Source organism: Gordionus sp. m RMFG-2023, chromosome 2 (assembly GCF_954871325.1).
Source record: "Gordionus sp. m RMFG-2023 chromosome 2, tfGorSpeb1-WG-v2, whole genome shotgun sequence".
Lineage (NCBI taxonomy): Eukaryota > Metazoa > Nematomorpha > Gordioida > Chordodea > Parachordodidae > Gordionus > Gordionus sp. m RMFG-2023.
Window position 1 is genome coordinate 16,489,453 of NC_088776.1, and position 27,916 is coordinate 16,517,368.

General features: G+C 30.9%; 1 long non-coding RNA gene across 1 annotated transcript; it reads left to right on the forward strand.

Moving 5' to 3' along the window:
* The first annotated feature begins 22,747 nt into the window (after positions 1–22,747).
* Positions 22,748–27,516, forward strand: LOC135925359 (uncharacterized). Its single transcript, XR_010571628.1, has 3 exons — positions 22,748–22,801; positions 27,219–27,278; positions 27,321–27,516. It is a non-coding gene; the product is annotated as an uncharacterized LOC135925359 (long non-coding RNA).
* Positions 27,517–27,916: the final 400 nt, after the last annotated feature.

Sequence of the window (27,916 nt, forward strand, 5' to 3'; positions counted from 1 at the left end):
TTTACGCGAAATGCCAATCAACCGATTAAAATAAGGTTGATTGGATAGAAAAATTAGATGGAATAGAATATATTTTTTTATTTTTTTTTATGAAATTAATTAATTTTTATAAAAATTAGGGATATTTTTTTTTATAAAGAAATGAATTTTCTTTTGAATAAAATTGTTGGATTTATATTGTAGTTTTATTTGTCTTTTGATTTGATAATTTCCTATAATTCTTGACGATTCGTTTTTTTAGAAAGTTTGATTAAGTTTCTAGGATTTGGTTGGGGTAGATTTTAGATAGGTTTTAGTTGGTGTTTTTAGGGGTTTTTTTTAGTGGTGTCTTGTGACGCTGATAGTTTCCTAGGAGTTATTCGGTTTAGAAGGTAAAACAAAAAATTTTTAATTATATAATTTTTTTAAGAATTTTTGACTGCGCATTTGTACTAACCATTATACGATTCTGATAGAGAAGTTTTTATTTAAGGTGCTGTATTAATATTTTCTACAAATATTTAAATTTTTGTAATTGATTATTAATATTAATTAAGAAATTTATGAGCAAATGGTTTATTTTTTTAGGCCTAGTGGGGAGCATAGTTTTGGGGATAAGGTTCTCTTTTATAAGGATTTGGGTTATAAAGTTATGTATAAGAACTTTAATGAATTGGATTTAGGTAAACAGTTGATTACTGTGGGAATATTATTAATGATGTATTTATTGATTATTATATTGAAATTGTTGGTAAAAAGGGGTACTGCGGTACTGGCAGGCATGTATTGCAATTGGAAGAAGGACACTGCGGTGTCGGATGTTTATAAAAAGAAAATGGAGGAAACGTATTTTAATTTAATATCGGATATTTATGGGAAGAAAATAGCAGACTTGGAAAGTAATCTAAAAGATGTTTTAGAGGAAATCAAGGCTGGAAATGTTGGGGAGAGGTCAGATAGGATCCTCCTGGAAATGAAAGGAATGAAAGAAGCCATCAATGCGTTGATAAAGGAGAGCAAAAGTCCGGTTAAGAGCCAGGTGGGTGATAGAAATATGAATAAGAAATTTAATGATTACGAGGAAAATAAAGGATTGTCGGAAAATAAAAGATTTGTGGAAATGATCATTTGCCATCGTTGCGGATGGCGAGGACATAAAAGGGATACCTGCGTGGTCCCAGAGCAAAGGTTTAAAGATGGATTTCCGTTAAAGAGACCTGAAATGGGAAATGCTAATGTAAAAATGGTTAGCTTAAATGGGGTCCGATTATGTTTTAAATGTAAAAGGCCGGGACATGTAGCTGTGGACTGCATGGAAGTATCACGAAATTCGTGTTGACTATATGATTGCAAGGTAAATCATATAGGAGTCGGGGCTCCGAGAGTTCGGAAAAATTTGTATAATAAAATATTTAATATTATTAGTCGAAATGAGGAGAATGATAGAATTAAGATAAGAAATCATTCTTGTAATTTCCCTGAGAGGGAGGTTAATCGATTTAGGTGGGAACAATATCCGAGGAATATTGTCCGTTATTCTCTTAGAAGGGATGTTAAGAATTTTATTTGGGAAAGATGTCCCACAAATCTTGTTAAAAGAAATGTAATTGTCAGTAATAATAATTTGAATTCCGAGTTGAATTTAAGGGGCAATGAGAATGCCAATGAAATTATTATTTTAGATAAAATAAACGCTGATTCTCCGAATAAAACATAATAAATCTTAATGACGGAAAAATTAGATGGACCATGTTTGTGTCCGAGGGTTAGTTTGAAGATTGATCATAGGAATATAGAAATGCTATTTGACACCGGGGCTAGTATTTCTCTAATGTCGCAGGAGAATTTTTATAAGAATGGGCTTGAGGGTAAACTGGTAAAGGAGGCTATGTGTGTCAGGCAGTTTGATGGATCGGAAGTCGTTGTGTTGGGAAAGGCCAAAGTGGGGGTTAATATTAATAATACTATATTTTTCCTTGATTTATGGGTAGTAAAGGAAAATGTTGAGACTGTCATGGGGTAGGATTGGATTACCAAGCTTGGTCCTCCCAATAATTATTGGAATATTTTTAATTTTAGTGATAATGTATTAATGGATGTCGGAGAGGATGGAAATTTGGATAATACCGATAGTAAAATTTGTGAAATTTCGGAGGAGATGATGGAGAAATCGAGTAAGTTGGATTATAATGATGAGGGAAATGAGAAGCAAATTGTGGCCGGGGGAAAAGAGGATTGGAATAAGGTTAATCAAGCTATTCCTATTCTAGTGAGGCAGTATGGCATTATTTTTGATGAAAAACTAGGTTGTTTAAATGATTACCAAGTTGATGTTCAACTGAGGGAGGGTTTTTCACCGATCTTTTTGGCTTGTCGGCGAGTTCCTTTTGAATGGAGGAAGGAGATCGATGAGGAATTAGATAGATGGGTGAAGGACGGCATTATTATTCCTGTGGGATATAGCGATTGGGCAACTCCGTTAGTGCCAGTTAAAAAGGCAAATGGTAAATTAAGACTTTGTGCGGATTTCAGGGTCACAGTAAATCGATGGGTGGTGGAGGTTAAATATCCATTGCCTAGGATTGAGGAGATTTTGGCTCAGTTGAAGGGTGCGAAATATTTTTCCAAGGTGGATTTTTCGTCGGCGTATTTGCAGTTACCTTTGAGAAAGGAAATCCGTAAATTATTGACGATAACGACTCCAAAGGGGTTGTTTGCGTTTTGTAGATTACCATTTGGATTGAGCGTATCTGCTCCCATTTTTCAACGGACCATGGCGTCAGTTTTTCAAGGATTGGAAGGAGTATTTTATTATATGGATGATGTGTTAATTACTGGCGTGACGCCGGAGCAGCATAATCAACGTTTGGAGGAAGTGTTTAGGAGAATTCGTGATAAAGGCTTGAGAGCTAGTAAGGAGAAAAGTGTTCTGGGGGTAATGGAGGTTGAATATTTGGGTCATCGGATTAATGGAATTGAAGTGAAACCTTTGGATAAAAATTTGAAGAATATATCGAACATGAAACGACCTGACACTAAGGCTGAGTTGCAGTCTTTTTTGGGTATGGTCAATTATTACCATAGGTTCGTGGAAAATTTTGCAAAGGTGGCGGCGCCGTTATATGATTTATTGAAAAAAGGAATTCATTATGAGTGGAAGGATGTACAGCAGATTGCTTTTGAAATTTTAAAGGAAAAAATTGGAAAAGAGCCAGTTTTGGTGTGTTTTGATAATGACTTGGAAATTGTTTTGGTGGTAGATGCCTCAAATAAAGGAGTTGATGGTGCGTTATTACAGGTAATAGAAGGCTTGGAGAGACCCTTATTGTTTTTCTCGCGTGTTTTTCGTGAGGTGGAAACCAGATATTCTGTGATTGAACAGGAGGCCCTGGCTGTGATTTTCGGGTTGACAAAATGTCGTGAATATTTGATTGGTAAAAAATTTGTAATTTTTACTGATCACAAACCGTTAATTCACTTATTTCGGAAAAACAATCGGGAGTTAATGATGTCTCCCCGGTTACAACGTTGGTTGTTATTGGTGGGCAGCTTTAATGTGGAGATCCGATATCGTTGCGGTAAAGAGAATTGTTTGCCTGATAGTTTGTCCCGATTAGGATTAAATGAAGGAAATGATGAAGGGAACAAGGATAAGGTTCGAAACAGTGAAAAGGCCCTGGTTTGTTCGCTTTCGCATATGCTCAAAGGGGGTCCTACCAATTGGGAGGATCTTAAGTTGAGTACATTGAGAGATAGAGAAATGACTAGGATAAAGTTATGTGTAATGGGGAAAAAGACTTGGGAGGAGGATTGTAAAGTTTTTAAAAAGGTGAAGGAGGAATTGTCTGTGATAGATGATTGTTTAATGAGGGGTAATCGTGCTGTAATTCCGTTCAAATTAAGGGGTAAAATTTTAAATTTGTTACATGCTGGACATCAAGGTCAAGGGAAGATGAAATCGTGGGCCCGTGAATATGTTTGGTGGCCGGGTATGGGAAAAGATATTGAAAATATCACAAGGACATGTGAGCCGTGTAATTCGTGTGCGGCGATGCCCCGAAAGGAGGTGGGTCAGATATGGCCCAGGTCGAGAAAACCGTGGGAACGCTTACATGTTGATTTTTTCGATTTAGATAAAAGGTCGTATTTTTTAGTAGTAGATTCGTATTCGAAATGGATAGAGTACGAGGAGGTACATGGATATACCACGAAAATTGTGGTAAGGAAATTGAGGGCATTAATGGCCAGGTTCGGATTGCCGGATACCATTGTATCTGATGGAGGACCTGCCTTTGTTAGCGAAAATTTCAAGCAGTTTTGTAAAGAGTCTAGGATTCGACACATTTTGACCCCGCCCTATCATCCCAGCTCAAATGGTCAAGCTGAGAGGATGGTAGCAATTGTTAAGAATTGGATAAGAAAGGCCGGCAATCAGGGGAATGGGGTGTATTTGGCCCAGTTGTATTACCTCAATTCTAGGAATAAGGAGGGAGTGACACCTGCTGAATTGTTTTTGGGTCGGAGGACTAGGGTTCCCCTAGATTTTCTAAGGGCCGAGAGTCACGAGAAGGGAGTTTTGGAGGACCGAAAGATTAGGTTTGAAGTTGGAGAAAAAGTATGGACTCGTTTGTTTGACGGGAAAGGCAAGAAATGGGCCAGGGGCATTGTTGGGGTAAACGGAGGTTCAAAGTTGGATTTGATTCAATTAGAAATGGGCGGCACAGTGATGCGCCACAATGATCATATACGACCGCGGGAGTAAATCTGAGGTACCTCATATGATGATATAAATATGAAATTATATACATAAATAAAATGAAGGTGCATCCCGAAGGATTAGACTCGTTTCCGAGCAAATATATAATGTGTAAATGAAGGTTTGGGTAACATATTGTATGTGGGAATGGGAAGTTAAAGGATCAAATAGGAGAGGGGCTCATCTTAAAGTGGTAAATATATATATTTATGCAAAGTTAAAGCATGAAGGAGTAAAATGTACGTGAACGGTCGGTAACCTTTTTTGTTTGAGTTTATGTATTATTATATGATGGTATTAGAATTTATTGATAGATGTTTATGTAAAAAAGTGAAATTGAATAAGGAGGTTATCTCGGTAATATTACGAGAAATTAAAGTATATGTATGTATATGTAATGTTAAGTTAAACTGGTTTAATGTTCCGGCTGTCGGTAATAAACAAGGAAAAAAGATTGAAATTGTGGTAATATATGTATTGTAAATGAATAAAAGTGTAAAAAAATAAAAGGAATAGAAAAGTTGTAATTCATTTTGTGAATACATTTTTGTTCATAGCCTTATAGGATTTTTGTTCATAGCCTTATAGGATAAATCACGGTTGTTGAACATTGGTATTGGTACTGGGAAAATATTTTTTTTTAAATAAAAAAAGATATAATTAATTAAAAAGTTTTTTAAAAATTTTTTTTTGGTGAGCACGTGCGGCGTGTTTGAGTTATTTGGTACTGGGAAGATATTGGTAAAAAAGCAATTAAAATTAAAAGGTTTTTGTTTGAGTTTTTTTTTCCTTTCCCCCCCCCTTTTCTCTTGTTTATAATTTAATGGTCTGTGTATGTGTGGAATACCGTAAAAGGAAATAGGAAAAGTTTAAAACGTGTTTATGTTTTGGAACGCAATCATGGATTGATTTTGTTTTTGTGTATGAAGTGAATTTTTTTTTAAGGAAAATTAAATTATAAAAGTGTTTAGTTAATTTAAATTTTTTTTTGTAAAAGATTTTTTTTTTAAATTATAAAATTATTTTTTTTTTCAATTAAATTCCCCGAAATATTAAATTATACTTCTTTTATTAAATTGAAGTTTTTGTTGTTATAAAGTCAATTTTTTTTTACAAGAAATCATTACTACCATTTTCTGTAAACTAAAATAAAGAAAAGGTCAACGCATATCCTTGAACCAGTAAATTATATTTTTTTTTATTAAATTGAAGTTTTTGTTGTTATAAAGTTTTTTTTTTCAAAAAAATTAAGTCATTACTACTAGTTTCTGAAAACCAAAATAAAGAAAAGGTCCACGTATAGCCTTGAACCAGTTATCCACAAATATTTTATCACCTTCGAGAAATGGAAACAATCTCACGACTTGTGGACCTTGGAGATTTCTATCTCCAGGTCACATTAATCAAGAAGCACGATGGTATGACCCTGGGAGAAGGACGCCGGAAGGAAAATCAGCCACCGACGTATGGGATTAGACGGAAAAAATGTTATAATTGTCAGGGAGAGGGTCATCTTAGACATCAATGCACGCAACTACCCAGGGATCGTGTACCTATGGGGGTGTTATTGGAGAATCCGCGGGTAGAACCATATGAGGGGAAAAAAAGATATATAACGAGATGAATGTGGAGCAGCCGACAACTTCTGTTCTTATGGGACCGGCCATACCTGCTGATAGGCGTCCTCCGAAAAGACCAAGTTATAATGATGGAGTGCCACAATTAGGGGATTCTCGCGGACATCGAGAGGTGGATATGTTGCAGAGAGCTATGGCTATTATAGCTACTGAGGTTCTACCGACGACTAGTGCAGGGGATTTTTGCATGAACATTTTTTTTATACATGTAAAAAAGATTTTTTTTGTTTATCGACATGCCCTGATCCCATAAAGGGGTGGCATGTCGTATTTGTAAATACGTACATTTTATATTTTTTTGTTTACGCGAAATGCCAATCAACCGATTAAAATAAGGTTGATTGGATAGAAAAATTATATGGAATAGAATATATTTTATTTTATTTTTTTTTATGAAATTAATTAATTTTTATAAAAATTAGGGATATTTTTTTTTATAAAGAAATGAATTTTCTTTTGAATAAAATTGTTGGATTTATATTGTAGTTTTATTTGTCTTTTGATTTGATAATTTCCTATAATTCTTGACGATTCGTTTTTTTAGAAAGTTTGATTAAGTTTCTAGGATTTGGTTGGGGTAGATTTTAGATAGGTTTTAGTTGGTGTTTTTAGTCTTTAAAAAGTTATAGTGGAGTGGATGTGATACTAATGAGGCAAAATCTTTAGCTGACCATTTTGGTATCACCAAGACTCACAGCAACTTGACTAGTAGGTAAAATATTTCTGCAGAATAAATCTATTTATTATATCATGTATTATATTTTTAGCTTCTGGTGGCCATATATGAAATTGGATGTGGTTAATTTTGTAAAATGTTGGGATATTTGCCAGCGTTGCAACACAAGATTTGATAAAACTAACAATGCGTTGCATTCAATTCCTATTCCAACAAAGGTATTAAAGTTGATTACATAACAAATCCTTAATTTGAAAATTTTTATAGTTTGGTCATTATAATTGTTTCTAATTTTTTTTTATGTATTTTATATTTTTCATTTGTAGCTTTATTAATGATCTGTCTATTATAGCTTATATGTATGTGGCACTTGTTTTTATTAGTGATGTTGGTTTCATATATTGAACCATTTAAATTTTATTGAATTTTTTTACAAGAAATATATCATATATTCATTTTTAGTTTCTTTAAGGTTAATATAACAGTCCAAAATAAAAATATAATTTGCATATAATCTCTAATAATTAAAATTTATAATCTGAAAATATAATAAATAAAATTAATATAGTCCCCCTTCAATCTCAGGTAAAAATTGATATATATATCATAATTTCATTTTTTAGCTAATTTAGATTTTACCTCATTCTTTATTATTATGTTTTTTTCAGCTGCAATCATAAATAATGGTAAGTAGCTTTACTTTATTACATGACACCTAACCTCCTAATGGAGTATATAATATAACAACAATCTTTTATTTTACAAAAGGTATGGACACAAATAGGTGTTGATTTAAGTGCTTTGCCTGAAAGTGAGGATGGCTATAAATACATTGCTGTAGCAGTTGATTATTTCACCAAATATATTGTAGCCATGCCTTTAAAAGATAAAACAGCAAAATTGGTATCGCGCTTCCTTTATTCGTTACTATGCACACATGGTAGGGCAAAAGTATATAAATTTGGTAATAAAATATTAATATTAATATAGATTCAAATTAATGATCAAGGACGTGAGTTTGTGAATGAAATAAGCAATAATTTTCACAAACTCATAGGGACCATGCAGAGGGTGACAAGTGCTTATCACCCTCAAGCAAATGGCATGGTTGAAAGAGTGAATAGGACAATCCAAAATACACTACCAAAGTGTATTAAGGATAATCAATTAATTTGGACAGATGCCTTGCCTTGCATAATATTTGCCTATGACACTTCTCTACACGAATCTTCGAAATTTACACCATATGAGCTGATGTATGGTAGAAAAGCAAAACAAGCTTATGGGGTATGATATACTATATATTATGTCTCTATTTAAGATTGACGAGGAAGAGGATATTGATCCTGACAATGTACCTGAAGCAGATTTGGAATCTTGTTTTCAAGATACAGTTTCCAGGATGAATGATATTCATGAGATAGCTGCTGGCAATATAGATCTTGCTCAGCTTAAACAGCAGAGGGATTATAGAAGCCGTAATACTGGTAGAAATAACCATTATTTAGTCAATGATCAAGTGCTTATTTGGAACAGCCGTCGGGCTGATAGGAAAGATGGTAAAATGATCAGACCTTGGATGGGTCCTTATACAGTAGTTAGGATTCTTAAAAGTGAAATTTATCATTATTATTAAATTATTTTTAATATTTGGGCAATGTTGAGTTCATGAATGCTAGCGGTAGCATTTTAAAGAGCAAAGCAAATATATGTAATATCGCATGTCTTATTTGTGTCGCATCGTTATAACGCATGTCTTTTTTATATCTTTTCTAATCTTTATATATGCGTAAATTTTATATACAATTTAAATAAAGCATTTAAATTATTTAAAAAATGTTATTAACTTATATATTATTTCTAATCCTGTTTTATCTCACATCTCTATATTAAGATTTGACATTTTCGAACTTAACCTTAAATTAATATATAAAACTTTAAGAGTTAATTTTAAATACAAATTAAGCAAAATTGCCATAAATATCAATGTAATAGAAAATATAATACTTAATCTTTACACGTCAGTCATAAATGTCAGTATTATTAAAAATTATATTTAATCTTTACACGTCAGTCATAAATGTCTGTATTAATAAAAATATTATATTTAATCTTTACATATCAGTCATAAATGTCAATATTATTAAAAATATCATATACACGTCAGTTATAAATGTCAATATCACTAAAATATTATATTTGATCTTAACATGTCAGTCATAAATGCCAATATCACTAAATTAAAATATATTTAAAACAGGGATTCACTTAAATATCTATAACAATAGAAAATATAATACTTAATCTTTACACGTCAATCATAAATGTCAGTATTAACAAAAATATTATATTTAATCTTTACATGTCAGTCATAAATGTCAGTATTATTAAAATATTATATTTAATCTCTACACGTCAGTCATAAATGTCAATATCACTAAAATATTATATTTGATCTTAACATGTCAGTCATAAATGCCAATATCACTAAATTAGAATCTATTTAAAACAGGGATTTACTTAAATATCTATAACAATAGAAAATATAATATTTTCCTTTTCCTCAAAATATTTGTATTAGTTGTAGTTTTCAAAATTTTCCTTTTTACGTCGATTTTAGCTTCTTGGATTCAAACAAATATACCGATATGGAGCATCCGGTAGGTTTAAAGGGAAGCTTACTCTTATCTTCGCTTAATATAAATGGCTTAAATAGCAAGTTAACGGTTCTTCTTAGGCTAATAGCAGAGGAGAAAATCGATGTAATAGCGATACAAGAAACCCATTCTAAAGACAATAATATGGCCAACTTTAATAACTTTATACTATATAGTTCGGGCACTACCTTAAATGGTTGGTCAGGAGTTGCCTTCCTAATTAGTAAGAGAGTGCATAATTTTGTAGATAAATTTGTCCCCATTTCCGAAAGGTGTTACCTGATGTATTTGAATACCTATTTTGTTTATGCTCCCCCCAACAGAGGTGATAGGCTCTCCTTTTAGACCATCTTGAAAACATTGCATGCTCTCTTCCTAAGAGCCGCAACTAGATAATCTTGGGGGACTTGAATATCAGGATTGGGAAGGAGGAGTTTTACATACATGATGGAGTAATTGGGAATGCGGCCATTCCCCAACCAAATCGCGAAGATAGTAGAAAGCTTTTGGAGTTGTGCAGAAGTTTTTCCCTCAAAATCGAGAACACTTTCTTCTTTCATAATGAAAGTAATACTTTAACTTATAGGAGGAACAATATTACTTCTCAAATCGACTTTTTCATTTCCAACATTCATGGTTGGTTTACTGATGTAAAAGCAATGCTGAACATAAATATTTCAGATCACAAGTTAATCAAAGCCTCCTCATAAAGAATTTATGGGGGAACTCCAACGCCTCCCCACATCTAATCAGCCCAGATTTTCTCCCTGGACAACTAATGCTAAAAATTTACAACGACCTGAAGTAAAGCTGCTATTAGGCCAAAACTTAAGAGACAGGATGACAACACGTGAAATTACACCGGAGTCTGTTTCTACGGAGGCATGTTGGTCGTCCTTTAAGAGTATTCTTTTTGGAGCCTGTAATGATCTTCCTAACATCAATAGTTCTCCCCCGAGGCATGAATGGTTATCTGAAGAAACAGTTCTCTTGATAGCTGAACTCAGGTCGCTTGAGAGACGCGATGGCGCCCTCTGGACTACAATCCACAGACTCCTTAGGAGGGACAGATAGATCTACATAGCAAAGAAAGCTTTCGAGATTGACAGAGGCATGAGAGAAAACAGAACTTTTGATGCCTATAAAAAGCTCAAGCTTTTCTGTAGTGCAAGAGTATTCAAGCCTCTCCCATCAATCAGACTGGACAATAATAAATTGATTACCGACCCGGACGAACAGATGGCTCTATGGTTGGACCTAGACCTAAAACGAATTATTTGTTATTTGATATTCTATTCGATTCGTTAACACAATTATTCGATTCGAAATTTCGAATCGAATATGAATAATGAGGAAAATTATTCGTATTAATCGAAATTTCGAATCGAATATGAATAATGAGGAAAATTATTCGTATTATTCGAAATTATTTATATATAAATATTCGTAATTATTCTCAAATATTTTATTGCAAGTAAAATAAAAAGAAGTAATTAAATTTTCCTAGTGGATATCATTTCGTTTTATTTTATTTCCTATTATCAAATATCAAATCATAACAAGTTATATTTGCTGAAAATGTTTAATGGAAGAAAAGGAAAAGCTTCAAAGTAAAATATAATTATTTTATTTTGATTGTTTCTCTTTAATCATTTTTGATGTTATGAACAAGTCAAAACATTTTTATAGAGTGTGCCTCTTTCCCATATTCTCGAGCTCCTGGTAGATAAATAACTAAAAATTTTTGACTAGTTCTTATTATTTGATTAGGAAAATCCTTTTCCCATTTAGTAACCTTATTTTTGACAAATTTTAAAGACAATCTAATTTAGATAGTGCATTATAATATCTTCATCCTCTATTACATTGTCATAATCACCTCTAAAAAATATATTAATAATTAAATAAAGGAAATTTATGCTACTAAAGTATTTTTAATAAATAAAATCTATAATGAAATACTTTCTAAAATTTTGTTATATTTTATATGCAAAAATAACAATTAGCTTAGAGAATCCTTAAAAGTGTCATCTTTAAACATCTGTAAAATTTTTTTTGCAAAATATTTTATAAGCTTTAGAAAAATTTTCGAATCGAATATTCGACGAATCGAAAAGAATAACGATTTTATTATTCGTACGAATACGAATAGCGCAATTATTCGATTCGTTTTTTGTAGGCCTAGTTGGACCATTACATGGAAATCTTTGATTCAAGGAGACCAGTCGTATTTCCATCCTCTAGCCATAGCGCAGTATCATCTGATGCTAACTTTTCTGTGTTGGAAATAACTAAGGCCATTAAAAAACTTAGGAACAATAAATCCCCAGGTCCGGATAACATCTTAGGAGAACATCTGAAAGCTGCCCCCTCAGAGGTTTCTCAGCTCTTGCTGGGGTTGTTCAATAGGATTTGGGTTACGGGGAAGATGCCAGCAGACTGGAATATGACAATTTTTTATAACTTCCCCAAAACCCCGAATCCTGTTAAATTTAAGGATTATAGAGCTATTGCTCTCACATCCATCGTGTCGAAGGTTTTCATGATTCTTCTAAAAAACCGCATTCTTTCGACCACGTCTAATCTTCTGTCCAAGTACATCTGTGCCTACCGCCCAAACAGGAATATCAATGAACCTATATTGGCATTAAAGATATTAATACAGAAGTGTGACAAATATAAATTACCATTTTACTTTATCTTCGTTGATTTTAAGCGCGCTTTTGACAGTGTTATTCATGATTCCTTGTGGGCAATCCTAGTAGGATTTGGCATTGACGGAAATATCATTAGGATTCTTAAGACACATTATAGTAATCTCTTCGCCTCGTTTAAAATCATTAATAAAGTTTCTCCCCCTTTAGAACTAAAAAAGGAGTAAAACAAGGGTGTGTCGTCTCCCCGTTGTTGTTCAATATAGTTATAAATAAAATAATTATCGATTCGCTGGGAGCCGCAAATCTTCTGGAACTTGGATTTAATCAGCCATGGTTTTTGGAAAATAGGGTGATTTGTTATGCAGTCGACTTGGTGATGATCGCCAAGAGCTTGGAGGAGGCCCATAATTTAGTCTTGATACTTAATTCCTTCAGCTTAAAGGTTGGATTGGATATTAACTTTGATAAGACGGTAATTATGTCATCATCTCATGCGCCCCCTTTGGTTGATTGGATGGTTGGGGGAAAGTTGGTCAGGGTGGTGTCCTCCTATAAATATCTTGGGGTAAACATAGATAATAGGGGTAGCTGCCACGAAGAACTAAAAATCAGAATTCATAACGCAAGGGCTGCTTTTTACAAATATTTCAAACTGTGGAAATCCAGGGAGATATCGATTTACACTAGGCTACGTATTTTCAATTCCACCATCATCCCAATTTTCCTTTACGGCGGTGGTATATGGGATATTACGAAAACAGAGATCAGGAGATTACAGGTGTTCGTCAACAAATGTCTTAGGATAATAAATGGCATTTTTTACCCCAACATTATCTCTAATGTTAACCTTTGGCGGAGGTCACGTCACACTCTAGTGCAAGTGACTTTGAAAAAGAAATGTCTTACCTTTTTTGCACACATTCTGAGGAATCACACAATTAATAGCCTGGTCCTGGAGGCGATAAATTGTTTATACTCATTCAACGGCAAAATCTATGGGAAATATAAAACTTTATGGTTTTATAGGGCAGTAAAGGATATCATGGATTTAAACCTTAACATGAAACAGTTTTTAAGGTTGAATAAAGATAAGAAATCAATAAATAAACTGTTGAAGATCAAATCAAATTATTTGAATCTCTCATAAACTCCTCCTTGACGTAGGTTATTTTTACTTTTGTTTTATCTTCCTTTATTCTACTTTTGCTGCCTTTTCTCTCTCCTCATTCTGTATCGAACTTTTCCTTTCATCTATTATTTGCTATCAATTTTCTCATCTTAAAGTTAGGTCCCCCTTTGCCTTTAAAATCTATTATGTATATAAGCATCTTATGGGTGTGGGCTGTGCTTATTTTGTCCATTCCTCATCAGCCCATAGACGTTAAGTAATAGTCCTTGGACTATTACGTGTACAAGTACGTGCAGCTTGCCCACAAACGTGTGAGGCTCCTCATTTTTATCCCTTTTTTAATTTGTCCAGTCAGATGGATTATGAGGAAAACCTAACGTAGCTCTGTTGTATCCACAACTAGTGGGCGAAAACTGTGATGAAACCAATTTTTATTATAAATTTAACATCTTTTTACCTTTTGTACCGCAATATATATATATTTTACAAAACAAACAATTAATCGTTGTACACAATTAATAATATATATTTTTTAAATTCATCTATATTTAATTGCCTTTGAGGCTAATTGTTTCTATTACATCTATTCTCTCCTTTTTTGGGCTCTCGATTTGAAACGGTATAAATTGTTTTCTTATCCGTTTTGGATAACGGCTGCTTGTACTTTCGTTCTCTACCACCGTTTGCTCATTACTGTCGATTTTCATCTTATCATTTATGATGGTGTCTTTGTTTATTGAGTCTTGTATTGGGTCCATGTCTTTGGTCACCAATTCGTGTATAGGATCTATGTCTTTTGCTATCAAATTTTGTATATGATCATTTTCATTCGTTTGTGGTGTAGTTTGCATTGTTTCTTCTTCTCTTCCCTTCTCTCTATTTTTTAAATCGGAGTTGTCGAACCTATGTTTTAAGGTAATATGTCTTCTCCATACCCCTAATTTGGTTTCAACTAAAAACGTCATTGGTCCTGTTCTTTTAACGATGATACCTGGTATTCAATTATCTTTTTTAAAATCTTTTGCATATATTTTTTCATTTATATTAAAAAAACCTGGTAACTGAGGTATATATGGATGAGGATAAACTGGTTTTATTAATTGTAAAGGTCCTATGGGTTGAAATTTAAGCATAATTTAACTTGGTAATTGTTTTGTGGTTATTGGCGTATTTCGATAATTAAACAAAAAATCTTGTATTTTATTATAATCATTATGTTTTTTTTAAATTTTTTTAAAAGTTTGTACTAATCGCTCCGCTTCTCCGTTGGTTCTAAGGTGGTATGGGCCACTATATACATTTTTAATTGATAATTGTTTGCAAAATAAACTAAATTCTCTACTTTGAAATGGGGGGCCATTATCCGTAACAATCATATTGGGGTAACCGAAAATAGCAAAAAGTCTTAACAACAATTTTCTTACTTCAGTAAAATTATTCGTCGTCATTTTTTGTATTTCAGGCCATTTACTATAACTATCTATTATTACTAGATATATATCTCCGATAATTGGTCCGTCAAAATCTAAATGAATTCTTCCCCATGGTTTATTTGCGGAGGGCCATTTCCCTATGATCGTTTTATTGCTAGGATTATTTGTTTGACATAATTCACAATTCTTACCGTGTAATTCGATATCTTCGTTAATATTCGGCCACCAAACGTTCTGTTGTGCCAATAATTTTGTTTTAGTATAACCCTGATGCCCCATATGTAAAAAAAGACAAAATATTTACTTGTAATTTTTTTGGAATTATGGTTCTTAATCCCCATAATATACACCCTGCCTCCATCGTGAGTTTATTTCGGCGCTGGAAAAACGGTTATAGATTTTCCTCTATTATCTTTGGCCATCCAGTTGTAAGGTAACGTGAAACCTTTGATAATACCGGGTCATTTCTTGTGTGTGCTTTTATATCTAACGCTGAAATAAATTGTGGAGCATCCGATACTATTAAATTAATATCTAACTCTTCCCAAGCAGATGGTTTACCGTCAATTGGAAACCGGGAAAGCATATCCGCATTACTATTTTTTTTCGACCCTCGAAGTTGCAATTCATAATCATAATTTGCTAGTAGTAATGACCATCTTACTAATCTTGATGACATATCTGTTATTCTTTTATGTGGATTAAGTAACGATATTAGGGGTTTATGGTCAGTAATGATAATGAAATGTCTGCCAATTAAATATTGTTTAAATTTAATTAATCCAAATATAATGGCTAAAGCCTCACGCTCTATCTGACTGTAATTTCGTTCGGCAGCATTTAATGTTCGAGACGCGTATCCAATCGGTTTTTCCTCGTTGTTAATGATATGAGATATAACTGATCTTATTCCATGTTGAGACGCATCAGCAGCTAGAATTATCGGTTTTTCCGGATTATAATGTGTTAAAATTGGTGCTTCTGATATTAATTTTTTAAATTTATTAATCACAATTGTTTCATTATTTGTCCATTTCCATGGCACATCTTTCCTTAAAAGCCTATATAATGGAGCGGCAATAGTCGAGAAATTGTTTATAAATTTTTGATAATAATTTATTATACCGATAAAAGCTTGTAATTATTTGACGTTTTTTGGTAATGGTGCGTCTAAAATTGCATTGACATTCTTATTTGTTGTCGTGTTTCCCTCTTCGCTAACGGTCGAACCTAATAATTCAATCTTTTCTTTGAAAAAATCACATTTTTTAGATTTTATTTCATACCGTTTATTTCTAACGTCTTTAATACATTTATCAAATTTTTCTTGACTCTCAATTGATTCCCCCGTAATTATTATATCGTCCAAATATACCGCTACTCCAGGTAATCCCTTTAATAATGAATCCATTGCTTGTTGAAAAATCGCTGGCGCTGAGGCTACCCCAAACGGAAGTCGTGTGAAATGATACAATCCACTAGGCATGTTGATTACTAACAGCTTTTTTTGCCTCCTCATCTAGCTCTATTTGAAAATACGCTTCGGATAAATCTAATACTGTATATTTACACCCATTACCGAGTGTGGCTAATAATTCATTAATTCTGGGTAAAGGATATTTATCTATCAAAATATTTGCATTAACCGTTTGTCTGAAATCACCACAAATTCGTAAAGATCCATCTTTCTTCAATATGGGTACAATCGGAGAAGCGATATTCGAGTATTTTAGTCTTTCTGAAACTCCCATGGATTCCAGTCGTTGTAATTCCGTTTCGAGTTTTGCCTTCCACGCAAATGGTATCGGTCTATTTTTCATACATTGAAACTGTGGGTTGGATTTTACCGCTAAACTGGCCTTAAAACCTCTTAGTAAACCTAATTTTTTAGTGAATAATAAGGAAAATTTATGTACAATATTATCCTCCCAAACCTCATTAACTATATTACATTGATTTATTTTTATTAATTTTAATTTGTTTATTAGGTTTCTACCTATCAAGTTAATCCCATTGTTTACAATAATAAATTCATGATATATAACTTTATTCATATAATTAACGGGTAATATACACTTACCTTTGATATTGATCATTACATTATTATAAGATTTTAAAATAATATCCGTTTTTGTTACTGGTATTTTTAAACGGTAAACGTCTTCTATATTCAAAATGGAGACTGCCGAGCTTGTGTCAATTAAAAATTAAAAATAAATTTTATCTATCCATAATTTCACCTCAAATTTTTCTCGAGACTCCTCTGGAAATTCCCAATCCTCAAAAATTTCTCGCTCATTTTCTGGAACATCTATCGTTCGAATATATTCTTTCTTCCCACGATTCCTTCTGCATACTTTTTGTAAATGTCCTTTTATCCCACAATTATGGCAGATGGCATTCAAATTAGGGCACTTAGGTTTTATGTGATCTCCTAATCCACAACAATAGCAAATAATTTTTGATACTGATTTGTACTTGTCATACTGCTCCCTTGTTACTGTTTTTGAGATTTTATTTATCTCCTTCCCTGCAGATAATTTTTCATACGACATCATTTCTGTAGTCTCCATTGCCGTCGCGATTTGTATTGCACTTTCCCATGTCAAGTCCTGCGTGTTAATTAATTTCATTAATATTTTTCCATTATTAATTCCTGACACTAATTTGTCACTGTATTATACATCTCTTTAAATTCACACGTCTTTGCCTTTATCTTTAATTTATTAATATACTCTACGATGGTTTCATCTTTTTCTTGTTCCATTTTAAAGAAATAATATCTTTCTAAAATGAAGTTAGTCTTCTTCATATAATAATTTTTTAAAAGTTTAATTATGTCATATGATATTTACTCTAATGTCTTTGGCAAACACAAATTAAATAATTTAGAATAAACCTCTAATCCAATATTCGCTAATAAAAATGATTTTTTGTCTTCTATTTTTGCGATTTTAAATATGAATTCCATTTTTGATAAATAAACTTCCATATTGCACTCCTTTATATTATATTTCTCCATTTGAAACGACTGCGCCATTGTGATGAAACCAATTTTTATTATAAATTTAACATCTTTTTACCTTCTGTACGGCAGTATATATATTTTACAAAACAAACAATTAATCGTCGTACACAATTAATAATATATATTTTTTAAATTCATCATATATTTAATTGCCTTTGAGGCTAATTGTTTCTATTACAAAAACGTTCAATATCACGTGTCACGTATTTAAAACAGGAATTCATTTAGAACGTTGCACCGGCTCTAGCATTTTCGATGCTTCTCCTGGTGTCTTAACTCCATCATCTAAAAAAATATGTATATTAAATATTTTTTATTATACCTTTTTTGTTTATACAATTATAATCCTCTCCAACTATCGAATTTAGTATATTCATAACTAGATATTTTCAAAAAAGATTTAATATTAAATATATGAAAATATTACCCTTCATATGATTTTCTTCCGCATTAAGATTTAGATTTTTAATAGCTGGTTCCTGAAAATTTTCAACATTATCTAAAAAAAGGAATATTATTTAATAATAAAATCCATTGTATACCTTTTATGGTACTAAAATGAAACTTTTCACTTGACCTGGGAACTGTTTAAAGTTATTAAATAAATTTTTAAAAGTTTTAACATTTTTTCTGTCCTGCTTTAATTGTGTCATCTTGATAAATATATAAATATAAAATTAATTTTTTTTAAAACTATAGCTTTTCTTGTAACATAATGTTTTATGTTACAAATATTTGGTCGGGTTTTTACCTGTTTCCCACTAGCACTTATTAGCTCTACATTGCCTAAATATTATAAATATTTTGTTGTTAAAAATCATAATTTATACTTTTGTCAATCCCAACTATTGTAAAAGGACCCAGCCAAGGCCGTGTCATTTTTCCACCCTTCCTATCAGCTCTACGGCTGTTCCAGATAAGCACCTTATCATTTATTTTATAGGGAGCATTTTTCCCAGTATGGCGGGTTCTATAATCCCTCTGCTGCTTCAAGCTGGGCAAGATTAATATTGCCCATGGCAATATTATGTGTGTCCTGCATCTTGCAAACAATACTTTGAAAATGGTTTTCCCTATCTATCTCCTCAACATTGTCAGGATCTATATCATTTTCCTCATCATTCTTTAAATAGGGATATAATATATAGTATATAATTTATAATTGGTATACTTCATAAGCTTGTATTGCTTTTCTACCATACATCAGCTCAAAAGGCGTGAATTTCGATGAATCATGGCAAGATGTGTTATAGGCAAATAATATGCCAGGCAAGGCATCTGTCCAAACTAATTGATCATTTTCAATACACTTTAGAAGTGCATTCTGGATTGTTCTATTAACCCTTTCAACCATGCCATTTGCTTGAGGGTGATAAGCACTTGTCACCCTCTGCATGGTCCCCACGAGTTTGTGAAAATTAGTGCTAACTTCATTCACAAACTCCCGTCCTTGATCATTAATTTGAATCTTAAAACTAAAATTAATATTTTATTATCAAATAAATCATACTTTTGCCCTGCCATATGTGCATAGTAACGAATAAAGGAATTTCGATATTGATTTAGCTGTTTTATCCTTTAAAGGCATGGCTACAACATATTTACTGAAGTAATCAACAGCTACTGCAATATATTTATAGCCATCCTCACTTTCTGGCAAAGTACACAAATCAACTCCTATTTGTGACCATACCTTTTATAAAATAAAAGATTAATGTTATATATATTCTACTAGGAAAGAAGTTAAGCTTGTTAATGAACTTTAGTATGGTTAAAAATTGGGATTAAGGCTAAGTGAGAAAAATAATATAGGATAAGCTAAAAAAATGTCATTATAAATTATAATGTAAAAAGATTCAAAGGATAATTTAATAAATTTACTTACCACTTTATATGGTTGTAGATATACTGAAAAAAAAAATTCTATAGGGATGGCAGGTATAATAAACTAACTTAAAATTTAAATGATACAATATGCGAAAATAACAAATTATAAAACAAGTGCCATATATATAATAGTGTCCAGTGACCCCTACAACGGGCAACGGGGGGGGGGGGTCCGAAGCAACTGCTTCTATAAATTTCTATGGGGGTACTTCTTTTTTTTTAAATTTTTTATTTTAAAATTTATTTTTTTTTAAAAATTTTTATGGTCGATGTTTAGCAAATTAGTTTGTTATCCGATATTTTTTATCATAAAATTATTTTTCCACTTTCAAGATTTGGCGCAAAATTAAAATTTTATCAAAGGGAATAGTAAAAATTTAAATATTAAATCTTATATATAATCATTTATCATTTTTAGATCAGTCAAAATATGCCCAAAAATATTAACCAAAAAAAATATAAATGCTTGATTAAAAATTGTACATATCATAATATAAGAGATGATAAATGGACAGATCATATTAGAAAAAGACATGGTGGGCTTAATTTTCACGAAATAAAGAAAAGCTTTGAAATAGTGGCTTTTAAGAATATTTCTCAAAATTGGACAAATAGCAAAGTAATTTTTTTTATTAAATATTTAATTGTTTATACTTATTTATAAAGGGTATTAAAACACAATTTAAGAAAAAAGAAGTAAAAATTGGCAAATCAATGCTGTTGGTATAATAAATATTTTTATTAATATGATTATTTTTTTTAAAGTGTACTAATAATGAAAATATGTTAGAAGAAAATATTATATCTGACTCTGATAATGATCATAAAATTGGTGAACCAGAAGTTATTTTATTATTCTTATTTTTTATCTACTCTAATATTTTTTATAGGCAGACATAGAGCAGAGATTTGACAATGATGAAGAACAAGTAATACCTATTATCTCTCTACTGGTAATAAATATTAATTTATCTTTAAATTTTAATGAATACAACAGGAAGAAAAAGAACTTACACCCATTAAGATTAATTTGAGTATGGCTATGGAACAAGAACAAGGTGAAGAACCACAACCAAAATTTTTATTAAAACACAAAAGTAATACCATAAAGAATTATTTTCAAGTACAACATTAAAAAAATATTTATTATTAGATTATATTTGTTTTAAAATTAATAGGCAAAAGATATTATTTTAAAAGATACTTCAATGTCAATGTCTACACACTCTTTTTCAGCTAAAGAAAAAGTTCAAGAAAAACAAGTAATATAATATTTAAATAAATATAAATTTATAATTATTATCATGTCAAAGATAAATATTATGGACACTACTACAGTTACAGAAGAGGATCAACATCAAGAAGAGATGCCATCTGGATCTGGTGTTGTGGGATTGATAATAATGGAGAATAATGAGTTATCAAGATCAGCAAAAGAAGTTAAACCCCGATTTAATGTGAAATATATTATGTTTATTTTATCTTCCCTCCCCCTCCCTTTTCTTAGGAATCAAATGATCCCATCAATATTGTTGGAAAAAGAATTTAAAAATTTATAATTGATAAATATCTAGAATTAGGAGCTCTCCAACCTAAACATTATTTATTCCCCAAAGATATTAATAATAGAAACAGATCCTTTAATGAAAGTTTTTATGAGAAAACTAATATTGACAAGAGCAAAGTTGCTAGAAATTGGATTACATATAGTATTAAAATGAATAAAGTTTTTTGCTTAACATGTCTATTATTTGGAGGTCCACACTCAAATTCAAAATGGACATGTGAAGGTCTTAATATATGGCAAAATATTAATCGTGATATTATTGTGCATGAATCTTCACAGGCACATATGATGGCCGATTATGGAAGGCTTTCTCACAATAAAAATTCCATATTACAATTTATAATACCCCAAAAGGAATGTGTCGATAATAACCGTTATATCGTTAGAATAATAATAAGATGCCTAGGATATTTAATATCTCGCAATCAAGCCTTCTGGGGGAACAAGCAACAAGATGGCAATATGATGAGCCTTATTAAACTTATTGCAGATTCTAAGCCTGTTCTTAAAATGTATATACAAGAAAATGAAGAAAGAAGAAGTGAGAAAAAAATTAAGGGATTAAAATCTAAATTATATTCAAATCTGTTATCATATAATAACATAAATATTCTTATTGAAACCATGAAAAATATGGTTATAAAAAAAATTCAAAAGGAGATTGAATTCAACAGGTGCTATTCAATTATAGTTGATGGCACATATGATGTATCGAAATCAGAAGCAATAGCTTTGATAGTGAGATATGTTGAAAATAGCGAGACACCTAAGCCCGTTAAAAGGCTGATAGACATTTATTGTACGGGAAATACAATGGGCCTCGATATTAAAAAGAATATAATATCCAAGCTTGGCTCCATGAATCTACCCCTCGAATTCCTAGTGGGGCAAAGCTATGATGGCGCCTCAAACATGAGTGGAAGAATTAATGGAGTGCAGGCTTTGATTAGAGCGGAGGCGCCAAAGGCAGCTTTTATTTGGTGCTATTGTCTTCGATTAAATTTAATAGTTGTTCAATTATGCCAATCAGTAAAAGAGCTGCGAAATGTCTTGGGAATATTAGACGAAATTTACGTATATTTTAATGGTGTTAAAAGATATGAAGTGCTCAAAACATGTCAGTGATTTACTGACAAAATTACATAGATTTTTACGCATCAAGAATACCACTCGGTAATATTATCTTAATTGTTTCGATATATAATGTTTATTTTATATTTATAGAAGCTGGCTAACATCATATAAGTCCTTTCTTTTTATAGAGTCGATAATTACTTCACCATTGTGGGAATGATGAAATAATTTACCATTGAGCATTTTATATCTAGCGGCTTTGACACGGAAATTTCTTTTTTTCTCCATGGTTGCCAGCTAAATATAGCGGATACTTCTTGTGTAAAATGAAGTTTTTTATTTCTTCAAAATCTTTTATATTTAAAAATATGAAATAAAAAAAAATTTAAAGATATAAATAATATATTTAAAAATAAGAAATAAATAATATATTTAAAAATAAGAAATAAATAATATAATTAAAAATAAGAAATAAATACTTGTTTCTAAATCTAATGTCATTTGCAAATACAGGAAATACAACTAAAAATTATCTTAAATATAGAAATAAATAATAAATTTTCTTAAAAATATAGAAATAAATAATAAATTATGTGATACGTGATATATTGCGGATACAACAGAGCTTTTTCCTCAAAAAAAAACCATCAAACTGGATAATTAATTTGGGTGAAGAAAATGAGGAGCCCTTCACACGTTTGTGGGCAAGCCGCACGTACTTGTATGCACAACAGTTCGAAAACTGTTATTTAAACGTCTACAGGCTAATAACAAAAGAAGTTGGACAAAACAAAAGCCTATACCCGAGAATTACAAAATAATTTAATTATTTTAAGGGTGGGAGGTGGCTGATTTTAAGCTTAAAATCTACTATCGATATTTAGATTAATGTTTTCATATCAATTGCAAAATAACCTAAAAGAGAAAAAGAAATTAAGTATATATTATTTAACTTCTTGTGAATATTTCAATTTGGTTAATATGGTTATAATTGCATAATGTAATGTTAAATTACCTAATTATAAAACAATATATATAGAATAAAAAAAACTTGATAAAAAGATCTTAATAATATTTTAAATCTTTAATAAAAAGTCTTAATGAACAAATCTTAATAATATTTGGAGTCTTTAAAATTCAAACTTTCATAAAAAAATATTTTTTAAGAAAATTTCATGGAAAAAATTAATAATGATAAAATATTTTTTCAATCTATAATTCCAATCTTCTTGATTGACATTTTAGATAAAAAAATGTTTTCATATTATAAAAATTACAATAAAACTAGGACATGTCACAAAATTATTATCCCTAAGAATTTCGCTATCACATAGAACACAGTTTAAAATAAAGATACCGAATTTGATATGACTTAATTTCAGATATAAAATATGGGTATGGTGAAAGGTTTTACAATTTTATTTTTGTGTATAGTGAATAAAAATGTGATTAATGAAAATTTATTACTTTCATGATGATAAAAATGTGATTAATGAAAATATATTACTTTCATGATGTAAATCTTTACATTGCAGTAGTTATACTCATCGACATAAATATAAATGTAGTTTGGCAATTAAGAGTTATTTAAAACACTTGTGTATCTTTTAATGATGAAATAATGGGTTGCTTGTAAGTTAGGAATCTAAAAATAAAAATGTGATTAATGAAAATATATTACTTTTATCATATCATATCATATTATACACTGGGGAGACATCCCACAATTAAGTGGGCACTCCACCACCCCATAGAGGGCGTCTCCAGTGCAGTGAATTTGCATTCACCGTTTGGCAGAAAATTTACCCTACTGTCTGGGTCCCGTTTAATTTGAGTGGGATGACGGGTACCACTCGTGGATAAGCCAGGATCCACAAAGTTGACAGTAATTTACCCTACTGTCAGGGTCCCATTTAATTTGAGTGGGATGACGGGTACCACTCGTGGATAAGCCAGGATCCACATTGTAAATAATGTTTATTTATTAAAAAAAATAAGATAGGAATATGTATTAGAAAAAAGGGGGGGGGATGATTAAGGAGTAAAGAGGAAGAAGAATTAGTTTTTGTAATTTATTTATTTATTTTGTTTTGTTTTCTCTTCTTTTTTTTTTAAATATTATTGGTAATAAGAGATTCTTGTGTTAAAATAATGTTAAAATCATATTGATCAAGGAGTTTCCTAAGTATAGTTGTTTTTGAAAGTAGGCCAGGAATGTTGTAGGAGTAGATTGTTAGATTTTTGAAAATTGACATAATATAAATTTTAAAGTAAATTGTAAGATAAATTTGAATTTTGAAATAGAAAAAAAAATGGGGAAAAAATAAGCAGACGATACTTGGAAAATTGAAAAAGCAAAAAGCAGACAAGAGAAATGATAAATAAGAAAATATCCATGAAATTGAGTTTTAAGAGAGGATTAAAGTTAAATTTTGTTTATTAAATGTTGATTTATATTATTTTGTTTAAATTAAGTTAATAAGATTAATATATAGAAAAAATAAATTGTTAAAGGAAATAAATAATTGAAATAAAAGATAAATAAATGATTTATAATGGTACTTGCTAAACTTTATAGTAGCTTAGGTAAAGAATTGGAGAAGATAAGAAAGAATTAAGTTATGATGATTGAGATAAATTAGTAAATAGAGAAGAGAATTTATTACTTTGAATCTAGAAAAAATAAAAAAATTAATGAATAAAAGTAATAACTTGACAGATATATTATGTATAATCCTCAGCAATTGAAAAAGAGTCTCATTACTCTCCCCATCTTCCATGCATTTGAAAGAATTTACTAGTTTTGATTCAGAAGAGTAGAAGTCAGGCTTTTCATGTCATAAAAAATGTAAGTAGTCGCAAAGTAAATATTTAAGGAATTTAGTGTGCTTGAAAATGAAATTGTGAGTGATAGAAGTATTTGTAGAATTGATAGATATCATTATTTCTTGGAGGTGGCGATTTAACATCAGCCATTTTCCCGCAGACGAAAAAAGTCTTTCAAAAGTTGATTTCAATATTTGACATAGACATTAAAGTTGCAAATAGAGCTTATGATAAAATAAAACATATTACTTTTATCATATCATATCATATTATACACTGGGGAGACATCCCACAATTAAGTGGGCACTCCACCACCCCATAGAGGGCGTCTCCAGTGCAGTGAATTTGCATTCACCGTTTGGCAGAAAATTTACCCTACTGTCTGGGTCCCGTTTAATTTGAGTGGGATGACGGGTACCACTCGTGGATAAGCCAGGATCCACAAAGTTGACAGTAATTTACCCTACTGACAGGGTCCCGTTTAATTTGAGTGGGATGACGGGTACCACTCGTGGATAAGCCAGGATCCACATTGTAAATAATGTTTATTTATTAAAAAAGATAAGATAGGAATATGTATTAGAAAAAAGGGGGGGGGGATGATTAAGGAGTAAAGAGGAAGAAGAATTAGTTTTTGTAATTTATTTATTTATTTTTTTTGTTTTGTTTTAACTTTTTTTTTTAAAATATTATTGGTAATAAGAGATTCTTTTGTTAAAATAATGTTAATATCATATTGATCAAGGAGTTTCCTAAGTATAGTTGTTTTTGAAAGTAGGCCAGGAATGTTGTAGGAGTAGATTGTTAGATTTTTGAAAATTGACATAATATAAATTTTAAAGTAAATTGTAAGATAAATTTGAATTTTGAAATAGAAAAAAAATGGGGAAAAAATAAGCAGACGATACTTGGAAAATTGAAAAAGCAAAAAGCAGACAAGAGAAATGATAAATAAGAAAATATCCATGAAATTGAGTTTTAAGAGAGGATTAAAGTTAAATTTTGTTTAAGAAAGAAGTTGTAATTATATTAAATGTTGATTTATATTATTTTGTTTAAATTAAGTTAATAAGATTAATATATAGAAAAAATAAATTGTTAAAGGAAATAAATAATTGAAATAAAAGATAAATAAATGGTTTATAATGGTACTTGCTAAACTTTATAGAAGCTTAGGTAAAGAATTGGAGAAGATAAGAAAGAATTAAGTTATGATGAATTGATTGAGATAAATTAGTAAATAAAGAAGAGAATTTATTTCTTTGAATCTAGAAAAAATAGAAAAATTAATGAATAAAAGTAATAACTTGACAGAGATATATTATGGGTTATGTATAATCCTCAGCAATTAAAAAAGAGTCTCATTACTCTCCCAAACATCTTCCATGCATTTGAAAGAATTTACTAGTTTTGATTCAAAAGAGTAGAAGTCAGGCTTTTCATGTCATAAAAAATGTATGTAGTCACAAAGTAAATATTTAAGGAATATAGTATGCTTGAAAATGAAATTGTGAGTGATAGATATCATTATTTCTTGGAGGTGGCGATTTAACATCAGCCATTTTCCCGCAGACGAAAAAAATTTGCATATTACTTTTAGGATGTAAATCTTTAAATTGCAGTAGTTCTAAATAATGTTTCTTGATTGACAAAAATATTTTTCAAAAATAATGTTTCTTGATTGACATGAACACTTTTTCAAAAATTTATCATTATAAAAATTACATTGATCTAAATATACTCTGATATGTAAATACATTATAATCGAACAATATAATCTGAAAATACTCCACAAATAAGCGTAAAGGAGTATATAAAAAAATGGAGTATTTTTAAAACGTTACACCGGATGACAATCGACCTTTTAGTAACATTTTTAAGAATTGATAAAATTAATTTTTTAATTTAATAGGTGCCCCGCCTTCCAACTTGAAGATTGTAGAAGGCAAAGTAGACAAGCTCAATAGGAACGGTATAAATTTGCATAATTAGTAGATTTATACATATTTTTTAGATGATGAAATTATATTAGAGACAGTGGTTTCTAAAAAAGATGTTAAAAATCTTTTTATTCCTACAAATAGGAATTGGAAAATATACCACTCACTTCGCTATAATTGGGATATCAAGAAAAGATATCCCAAATTTAAAAATGGCATCATGAGTGAAAATTTTTCCACTGAAAGGATAATTGGCGATGGTAATTGTCTTTTCAGGTATGGATAATTAAAATAAATAAATTGTTAATCATTACTATAGATGTATAAGCAAAGAAATTTGCGAGGATGAATGCCACTATCACTTCCTGATATCGGAATGTGTGCGCTTTATGAAAAGTAAAGACGTGGCAGAGCAGATGGAGGGGTTTCTGGGAGAACCCGTTGACGCGTACCTGGAGAGGACGGGCATGGCTCAAAATGCCGTTTATGGTACAGAGGTGCTGGAGATAGTTGCAATGGCAACTATGCTCCAGACAAATATTTTAATACATACTATTAAAAAATTAAGTAATATTAAAAAATTTAATGTAAATATTTATTTAATAAATCATAGCGAACATTTTGATCGCATAATTAATTTATTTAATATTTATATCGCATATATTATTTA